Source organism: Podarcis raffonei, chromosome 12 (genome assembly GCF_027172205.1).
Source record: "Podarcis raffonei isolate rPodRaf1 chromosome 12, rPodRaf1.pri, whole genome shotgun sequence".
In the NCBI taxonomy this organism is placed as follows: domain Eukaryota; kingdom Metazoa; phylum Chordata; class Lepidosauria; order Squamata; family Lacertidae; genus Podarcis; species Podarcis raffonei.
In genome coordinates, this window is record NC_070613.1 from 51,427,579 (window position 1) to 51,438,648 (window position 11,070).

The following is an 11,070-nucleotide window of genomic DNA, read 5'->3' on the forward strand; positions in this document are numbered from 1 at the left end:
GTTTAATAAAGAACCCACAGTCACTGGAAAGAGAACATGCACTTTGTCCTCTTCATTAGATAGGAGAGTTCTCTTACAGTGCACACTGCCGCCTCCTTCCCAGAAGAACACGGAATACATCTTCCAGCTCTAAATGCTGTTGAACCTGTTTTTTCTCTCACTGGGTTTTGTCATAGTGTGGGCCTTTGGTACATGCAACCGAACATGTTTCGACTGAGCTGCTCATTTTGCTTAAGCAGCCACAAAGAACCTCCTTTTACAATGAACTTTGCAACACACCATTAAGATGGGGACATGTGTTGCTGCTGTCCCCCCAAAAGGCTGCTCCTCTGCCAAAATACTTTGTCCTTATCTAGTGACATCAGCTAAGGTCTACTTTGTAACATACTGTCTACATCATCAATTAGCAGAGCAATGATAATGGATGCTCATCTGATCAAACATGTATACATCTCTCTTTTAGGTTCTGCTCGTTTTCAATTTACAAGGTGCGATGATAAACAAAATACATTAGCTTTTTCTTAAGCATAGTGTTTGGCATACCCTATCACTTGATAATCTCCACAATCTAATCAGGGCCAGTGTCAGAGAATGAGCCACCTGAATCACTGCTGTCTTCTCTTCATGATGATTGTGGCTGATCTCCCCGTCTCCCCCTCACAGCTTACTTTCCCTAGACACACTCCATGACTTTTCTTCTCGCTTATATCATACCCTCACCCTCCAACATTTCTCCAATGAAAATAAAGGTAAAGGTAAAGGACCCCTGACAGTTAAGTCCAGTCGCAAACGACTCTGGGGTTGCGGCGCTCATCTCGCTTTACTGGCCAAGGAAGCCAGTTTTTTCCAGGTCATGTGGCCAGCATGACTAAGCCGCTTCTGGCAAAACCAGAGCAGTGCACAGAAACGCTGTTTATCTTCCCGCCAGAGTGGTACCTATTTATCTACTTGCACTTCAACGTGCTTTCAAATTGCTATGTTGGCAGTAGCTGGGACTGAGCAACAGGAGCTCACCCCATCGCGGGGATTTGAACCGACGGCCTTCTGATTAGCAAGCCCTAGACTCAGTGGTTTAGACCACAGCACCACCCGCGTCCAATGAAAATAGGGGTGTCCTATTCATTATTATTATTATTATTATTATTATTATTATTATTATTATTATTATTATTACCCCACTCATCTGACTGGGTTGCCCCAGCTTCCAACATATATAAAAACATAATACAACATTCTGGGATCAAATCAGAAACCGGGATGGCTTCTGTAAATCCAGGACTATCCCTGGAAAATAGGAAAATTTGGAGGGTCTGTTATATGATAGCAGCAGCGGTGTGGCCCTCCATCATCTCACTCTAGGAAGGGCCAAAAGGCCCCCTTTTTTGGAGCCACCAGCCTCCGCTTCTGCCTCTGATTCTGGACTGCTCTCTGCCACAGCCTCTTCCTGCTCACTAAACCCTGTTGCCTCTTCAGCTTCTGACCCTTCCTCCTCCTTGTCTGCTTCCTCTTCTCCCTCTGACCACTCCCCTGGTTCTGAGCCTTCTTCCCCTGCAGCTCAGGCCTCCCACCACCCCAGTGCATCCAGCCAGACCACAACATATACAGCGGCAAAGTTGTGAACAGGTGGAGTGATTTTTAAGGGGGAAATCAGTGAGAGGAGAGGTGGTAGTTTTCTTCAAATGCTCTCCCCCTAACTGTGATTCCATAAAATGTGGTTGCTTTTCCAAGGAGCCCCAACCTGCCTCCACTGATGTTTGGAAATCTCACGTGCTAAATTAAAATATTTTGTACATCTAACAAAAAGACTAAGAAACCTTCCCAAAACCAAACATTTCTGTTTCAACCGTGGTATGTTAATTTAAATGAAGATCCCCTTTACATCTTCATGGTGTTTCAGTACTAAAACATTAGGTTGTTGGCACAAACCCGTTAGCACATTTTAACACCTACTCCATTTGCCGTATTTCAGCAAAGTATAAAATGCTGGACAAATAATCATTTTCCTAAGTGGAATGTACTGTCAGCACATCCTCCATGGTTAACTACAAAAATAAATCATCCAGCAAGACACCAGCCCATTGTTCTTTTAAATCCATTTATAAACATTGTTAAATAGCAGCAAGTAAAGTCTACAATTGAGCCAATGTTGTTCAACAGTCCTCTAAAAGTGGGATGTGATTGGGTCAATTAGGGCTAAAAGGCAGAAAGAAAGCCAGAATAGCAGAGCTGGAAAAGGATAGACTTAAGAAAAAAGGATACACACAACTAAAACAAGAACGTCTAATTCTGTGTATTCAATTGCAGGCCCAAATCAAAGAATCCCCATTTCCCACCCACCAGCTGCAAAAGACTATCCTTATGGTGAATGCCTATCTGGGTCACCATACAAGGAACACCTCAGTGAATCCGCCCGATGATTAGGGATTTGTGTGTGATTGGAATGTCCCTGCTAAACAGGGACACCCCCAGAATGTTCCTTCGGATACCAGCCTTGATAGCTCAGTTTGTGTACAGCATGAGACGTTTAATCTCAGGGTTGTGGATTGGAGCCTCACGTTGGGCAAAAGGTTTCCGGCATTGCAGGGGCTGGACTAGATGACCCTCGTAGTCCCTTCCAACTCTTAACAGTTCTCTGATTCTAGGTATTCTTTCAAAGCAGCTTGAGTAGACATAAATCATCTGCAGGAAAAACAAAAGGCAGACGAAAATGGGCTTCCTGCAGTATAAAGTAAAACCTAGATAGCTTGTAGGGATGCAGGTGGCGCTGTGGGTTAAACCACAGAGCCTAGGACTTACCAATCAGAAGGTCGGCGGTTCGAATCCCCGCGACGGGGTGAGCTCCCGTTGCTCGGTCCCTGCTCCTGCCAACCTAGCAGTTCGAAAGCACAGTGCAAGTAGATAAATAGGTACCGCTCTGGTGGGAAGGTAAACGGCGTTTCCGTGCGCTGCTCTGGTTCGCCAGAAGCGGCTTAGTCATGCTGGCCACATGACCTGGAAGCTGTACACCGGCTCCCTTGGCCAGTAAAGCAAGATGAGCGCCGCAACCCCAGAGTCGTCCGCGACTGGACCTAATGGTCAGGGGTCCCTTTACCTTTACCTTAGATAGATTGTAGTAAGGACAAAATGGGATCTGCAACAAAGTCTATCCATTAGGGATGCTTCCTTCCAGGATTCTGGCCAGCCAGTCGTTGCTTTTTTCAGGACAGTCCATTTCCCTCCCCGGCTTTCGGGAGTTTCTCCTCCTCTCCAACAGCATCTCAGAGATGCTTGGGACAGTGAAGTCAGTGGGTTCCATTCACACAGCAGATTTCCATTTGTACATAGACTTTCCCCTCCCTGCCTCTGCAGCCCTGGAGCAGATCTTGAGGGTACGTGGGGAAAGGAGAGGAGGAGGCGGCCCAGTCGTATGAGCAGCATTTTCATGCAGCATTGGGTATAGCTCTATACAGGGGTGCCAACTTGAATAAAATATTGTGGAGGGGCTAGGTAAGCCCCACCCTGCATAATGGATCACATGATGCTGTGCACACACATCATTTGAATGGCAATGCCCATCATCTTTGGAGGAGCTTGACCCCCTCAAATATTTTATTGGGGGTGAAGCCCCCACAAGCCCTAGGAGTTGGCTCCTATGGCTCTATATTTGTAACGGGGGGGGTGCCCCCTGTCCTTTGCTTCTGACCTTATGGCTCTATGTTTTCCTATATCTTTGTGTTGCTCTAGGTCCATGGCCTTTGCAGGGAGTGAGACTGCTCAAAATATTTATTATGTGACAGCAAAGCTCTGGGCTGCTTTCTCTTTTTAGAAAAGCCCCCCTTTGCTGTGCTATAGGTTAAAAACTTCGCTTAAGGTTTGTTTGTTTCAATCCTACATTGTTCTGCTTTAATATAAAAAAAGCTGAGCTCTTGAGAACCCTGCAGGCATTGAGGCTGAGAAAGGCTCGTAGGGCTTGAAGGTAGCAGAGACTGCCCTAGACCTCTGGAGAGAAATGCTGGGCTCTTCAGAAAAAAACAACACATCCAAAATTGATTGGCAGGCAGAAAGGCAATTCATGGCTCTATATGCCTAGGGGGGCTTAAGGTAGCGGTCAGCAAACTTTTTCAGCAGGGGGCTGGTCCACTGTCCCTCAGACCTTGTGGGGGGCTGGACTATATTTTTTTGGGGGGGGGGAATGAACAAATTCCTATGCCCCACAAATAACCCAGAGATGCATTTTTAATACAGTGGTACCTCGGGTTACATACGCTTCAGGTTACATACACTTCAGGTTACAGACTCCGCTAACCCAGAAATAGTGCTTCAGGTTAAGAACTTTGCTTCAGGATAAGAACAGAAATCGTGCTCCGGCGGTGCGGCAGTAGCAGGTGGCCCCATTAGCTAAAGTGGTGCTTCAGGTTAAGAACTGTTTCAGGTTAAGAACGGGCCTCTGGAACGAATTAAGTACTTAACCCAAGGTACCACTGTAAAAGCACACATTCTACTCATGTAAAAACACCAGGCAGGCCCCACAAATAACCCAGAGATGCATTTTAAATAAAAGCACACATTCTACTCATGTAAAAACATCCTGATTCCTGGACAGTCCGTGGGCCGGATTTAGAAGGCAATTGGGATGGATCCAGCCCCCGGGCCTTAGTTTGCCTACCCATGGGCCTTAAGCAAACCAATAAGAGGGTTGTTTTGTGTTGTGCGAGTTGCATGGTGGACAGGGAGAGGGCGGGGGATAGAGAGCTGAGCTCATGTACTGACTGAAACTTCAAGAACTTATCTCCGGGGTTTAAAAGTCTGTAAACTGCTGGCATCTATTCTCCAACTACCTGGGGGATATTTGAACTTCACACAGAGCGGTGGAGCCAGCTGCCTCCCTGCACCATCGGCAGGGTGCAAATTTAATTAATAGACCTCTAAGCTTGGAGGATGTAACAAGGAAGGAAGCTTGGCATTTCCCTGATCAAACAGATATGAGCATCTGTGATGAATGGCTGGGGCTCCAATTGTGGTGGAAAATGTACAAGGCAACCTGGGACACATAAAAAGCAAAGTGATGTGTCAATTTGTAGTCAAGTGTGAGCAATAAAGTCTGACAGACCATTACTCAGCTTAGATGGTACCGGAGAGTGGAGAATCCTGATTTTTGCCTCAAGGGGGGGACAGGGAAGAGGAGATAGAGAAAGGGCATGTAAATCAGTCACATTCCATTTGTAAAGAGGAAGATCATAATTACTATGGTCCTTTTGCCTGCTCTTTGCAGCTGGCAGAGAGCGCTCCCGACAAACGGCCAGGGGCAATAAAACTCATCAGTACTAAATCGATTAGAACCACTAATGCAGCGGACTGAGACCGAGCATGAGGCACCAGTGAAACAGGGTCTAATATCCGCATCAGAGCTCATGTACCACCATGACGGGCAGCCAATAATATACGACAGGGCTCAGGCGATGCTCAGGGAATGCTGTAACTCTGTTCAGGGCTACCGGGACTTCATGAGCACGGTGGCTTTGAGAACAGATATGCAGATTTGTAAAATTAGATTTACACTCTAGCTTTTCCTGCAAAGGGACACAGGTGGCGCTTTGTGTTAAACCACAGAGCCTAGGACTTGCCGATCAGAAGGTCGGCAATTCGAATCCCCGTGACAGGGTGAGCTCCCGTTGCTCTGTCCCAGCTTCTGCCAACCTAGCAGTTCAAAAGCACGTCAAAGTGCAAGTAGATAAATAGGTACCACTCTGGCGGGAAGATAAACAGCGTTTCTGTGCGCTGCTCTGGTTTTGCCAGAAGCGGCTTAGTCATGCTGGCTACATGACCTGGAAAAAACTGTCTGCGGACAAACGTCGGCTTCCTTGGCCAGTAAAGCGAGATGAGCGCCGCAACCCCAGAGTCGTTTGCGACTGGACTTAACTCTACACTCTAGCTTTTCCTGCAAAGTGACACAGGTGGCGCTTTGTGTTAAACCACAGAGCCTAGGACTTGCCGATCAGAAGTTCGGCAATTCGAATCCCCGTGACAGGGTGAGCTCCCGTTGCTCTGTCCCAGCTTCTGCCAACCTAGCAGTTCAAAAGCACGTCAAAGTGCAAGTAGATAAATAGGTACCGCTTCGGTGGGAAGGTAAACCACGCTTCCGTGAGCTGCTCTGGTTCGCCAGAAGCGGCTTAGTCATGCTGGCCACATAACCTGGAAGCTGTACACCTGCTCCCTCATCCTATAGAGCGAGATGAGCGCCACAACCCCAGAGTCGGTCATGACTGGACCTAATGGTCAGGGGTCCCTTTACCTTTCCTGCAAAGAGCTGAAGGAATGGTACATTGGTTTCTTCCCTCACTATCCGCAAAACCCTAGGAGATAGACTAAGGCTGAGAAGGATCAACTGGTCCAAGGTCACCCAATTCGCTCCTTCTTTGCTGTTCTATGGCTTTTTGCCATCACATCTTTAAACTTATTCTGCCAAGCACAAGCACTAGAAACTTTGCTGGTACTGAGCCTCTCAGGATTTGAGCAAGAATGTGGTGTGGCTTAGTGGTTGGAATAGGACCATGGTTTGAATTCCCACTTGGCCAGGAAACTCCCTGGGTGATCTTGAGCCAGTCACTGTGTTCAACCCACCTCACAAAGCTGTTGTGCAGTTAAACAGAGGAGAATCACATAAGCTAGCTTGAGCGCTCCTTTTGAGAAAAGGTACTACATAGGTAAGGATTCTGTTGTTATATTTATAGAGAAGCAGTAAACCTGAACTATGCTGGAATTTCTAGCAAAGAAAAGTAGGCTCGTTTTTAACCACCCATTAATGAAATCTAGTTTTGCCCCGTAGCCCCATTCTGAACGAAGAATAAAGTCTTTTCAGTTATTCATTTAATTTGAAGCAACCCATTTAATTAACATTTGCTACCAACACATCTGAGTTTTCTTGAAGAACTCAGAAACATTCATTACTCTTCCCTTTCTTCCTGGAATGATTGAGGTATATGGAAGGCTAGATGAAAGATCTTTGTTGGGGCAACTTATTACTTTCCTGTCTGTCACGGTGGTCAAGGGAATGAAAAGTCATTAATCACCTATCAAGGAAGCGGATTAGAGTTGCCAAGGATTTTAAAAGGGATCATCAAACCATGGCAATTAACTAAAACGAATAAGACAACGTCAGGCTGGTTTTTGAAAACCAAACAGCCAGTGATAAGTAACAGATCTTGGCTGATAAGAAGAAAATTGATGCAAGACATTTCCTTGCAGAATAAAATGGGGAAAGGTGAAATACGATGGGGTGAAAGAAAAATGAATAGTACTTCTGCTTGTCAACCTGGGCTTTTTGGTGTCTTAAAACAATCAGCAACGGAGTGCTTATTCCCCAAAGTGGCTGGGGAAACCCAGCCAGATGGGCAGGGGATAAATAATATTATTATTAAATTATTAAAGTTACCCCATAAATGTTATCTATTTATTAAATGTATACCCTACCTCCAAAGAGCCGAAGGCAACAAACACTCTGCCCTTTGTTTATACTCAACAACAATCTTGTGAGGTAGGTTAGGCTGAGATGTCATGACTGACCAAGCTCCCTCAGCACCCTTCATGGCCTACTGGGGAATTGAATCTGGGTCTTCCTAGCCCTGAACTATCACGCTAACCACAATCATCTGTGAGCAGCCACGAAGAACCATGTCAGCCATCACCAGGGAGTACAGCATTTGCCCCAGCCCTTGAACAAGCAAGACAGAAATTCACATGCCCTTGTTGATTTGAGAAATCAATTGCCCTATTTGTATATGATGGCACATTTACATTATGATGCATATTCAAATGCAAAAGAAAAGATGGAAGTGATGTGTGGTATCTCGTCTGACTTGCAAATGCACTGTAGATGGGTGCAGATTCCCAGTCTCTAAATCTTAGTTGTATTCAGAGGCCATTTCTGCATCAAGCTTATAGGACTTTCTGTCCAGGGCTAGTTCAAGACATTTCAGTACTCTGGACAGAGGCCTATCATTACTAGCTTGACTTTAACCCTTTCTCCATCACCATCCTCACCCTCAAAAGAGCAGCAAGATTTAATTAGCTTTGAGGTACTCTCCATTACTCAGCAATTCCACCCAGATACTCCAGTGTTCATAGCAAATCCATGTTCCTTAGGTGAAATCATTCCATTCAAGAAGTATTGACTTAACCCTTGATATTCAAATGCAGTTCTTCCCACACACAAACTAATGCCAGAAACACTTTATTGCACAAATTAAATTCACAAATTAAACTACTTATGAGACCAATTTTGTAACTATTGGGGGGTGGTAGATGCACGCATCAAGAGCTATAACAAGCACATTAATTCCCATCCATTACCATAAAAAGCATCCACACAAGTGAGTTTTGTTCAGTGATAAGATCTGCCTTTTAGTACATATTTGGCTGAGATTGTTAAGTCTTAGGCAACTGGGTTCCAGCTTCAAATCCAGCCAATATCTGCATCATAGATTGGAAAATGATTGAGCAGCCTGAGAACCAACTCCTGGACCATGAGCATGGAATATTCAGTTACACTTTTCCTTACCACCTGATGGCTGTGAAATAACAGGGTCATTTGGAATAAATCTCACCCTCTAATCAAAGTTCAATATTTGGCACAAGGAAGTTAGTGAAAAATTATCCTGCTTCTGTTATCTGGAGCACACAGACCCAGGATGTGCATAGCATCAATCTTAAAGAACTGGAGGAGTTATAAGCAAGGACTGTGTCACATTTCCACTAGGAAATTAAGTAATGACATTTCTGCATGACTTGGCTTAGTCCAAACTCTGAAAGGCCAATAACAAGCAGGGCTACTGTGATTAGGGATCAGACATTGTAATTCCAGGGACATTAAGCTAATTACAATCCTGCTAGCTCCTGATTGTTCTGTTAGTGTTTGAGGCAGACAGCCTGTTGCTGCAACAGATTTTAAAAGTAACCCTTTGAAGTTTCTTTCAAATGTAACTGGGATTTTTTTAAAAAAAATCTGTATTCATTTATGCACCACATAGTAGTGTTTCGAGAAGGTAATGTTGTCATCTGCTGCAGCTGAAGCAGTGAGTCTTGTGGGTTTTTAAGACTTATCAAGGCTAAACCTTATCATATGAAGTGTAAAAAGTAAAGGTAAATGTATAAATACACACATGGATGCAAAAAAGGCCTGTGCGTGTAAAGGTTGAGGTTAAATGGCAATGGCATGCAGAAAGTACAGTCTGTGGCAAGTGCTCACCTGTATGCAAAATGACCTTCACAGCAACAGTAACTGGTGATGATGCAAACATCTTATCATGCTGAGTAAATTTAACACCTTCAGTGGGAAAGGAGACCATTGTCTCTATTCAGACTCCAGTGGATAAAACTGAGTGTTTTGATAAAGCATCTTGTGACACCTCTTGCATTACTTGACTTTGCATTATTTGACTTTCTTAAAAAAAACACAACAACTCATCTCTGTATTCTATATTTAACTACTTCCTTGACCGCCATGCAACAAAGTGGGCATTCTGATCCCCCTGAAAGCTTATACAAGAACTTTTAAGATGTCACAAGACTCTGGAGTTAGCAGTATTTGTTGTCCAAACATCACTGGAGAGGGAACAGACCATCTCTATACTGTGATGTAACATAGATTTAAAATTGCAACTGCATGTTGTTATCAACCATGAAGCTTAGCTTTATGAGGTCAAAAAGAAGTTATTGAGCCAAACATGAATAATATGTGAAGACTTTCAAGTCCAGGGCAAAGTCAATTCATCATACTGGTACATATTTTCCAAGCATCTATTACTCACATCTTTCATATCATGTCCCTGCTTCAAAAGATTCAATAACAGTCAGAACACAGATTTCCCCTCCCCCTCTCTAGATAGCAACATCACATCCCACCTGAAAGACATTATTTCTAAAAAAGAAAAAAGGATGAATGAGCGCTGCTGATTCTCAAGGAATCTCCCATTAAAAGAAATACCCCTCTATTGAGTTTCTCAATATATCTCAATGAAAAGCCAAGAACAAGCCATTTTATTATCTGGGAATGAAAAATTGAAAGGCTTTCTATTGACGCTTTTAACAAGACAAATGCTGGCAGAAGGTTTGAACCACAAGATATTTCACTTGTCTAAACAAAGTCAATTTTATTCTTAAAAGCTATTGTTCACCTGGAAGAATAAATCCAGGAAAAGAGAAGAGGCGTATATACATACAAATATATTAGTTTACATTTAGGCTGGGGTTTTTTATTTTTAAAACCCCATGATACATAAAGCACTACATTACTGAATCCATAGTATATGTCTATACCTTCAAACTTTTCTGACACAGAACCCACTTTTAACCCAAACATGCATTTGAGAACCCACCAGTTGAAGACTTATGCTCTAGGTGAAATTCTCTTGCAAAATAAAATTTTGTTGTTGTTTAGTCGTTTACTTGTGTCCGACTCTTCGTGACCCCCTGGACCAGAGCACGCCAAGCACTCCTGTCTTCCACTGCCTCCCGAAGTTTGGTCAAACTCAAGTTGGTAGCTTCGAGAACACTGGCCAACCATCTCGTCCTCTGTCGTCCCCTTCTCCTTGTGCCCTCCATCTTTCCCAACATCAGGGTCTTTTCCAGGGAGTCTTCTCTTCTCATGAGGTGGCCAAAGTATTGGAGCCTCAGCTTCAGGATCATTTGTTTTTTTTAATTAAGTAGTTAGTTAGATGATTCAGCAGCTCAGTGATGGAATAGGTCATATGTTTTGGACATAAATCCTTGGTAACTTATTAAAGGATTACATGATAGCTCAGCTGGTTAGAGCGTGGTGCTGATAATACCAAGGTTGCAAGTTTGATCCCCGTATGGGACAGTGGCATATTCCTGCATTGCAGGAAGTTGGACTAGATGATCCTCAGGGTCTTCCAACTCTACAATTCTATTATTCTATGCAGCAACCCTGAAGACGACCTCAGAGAGCAGCTTACAGGCAGGGTAAACACCTTTAGGCTAGAACAGAGGTGAGGAATCTGCAGTCAGGAATGCTGGAAGCAACATCTAAACTATTTGTGAGGGTCCTAACTCCTAGCATAGAGGAGGAACAAC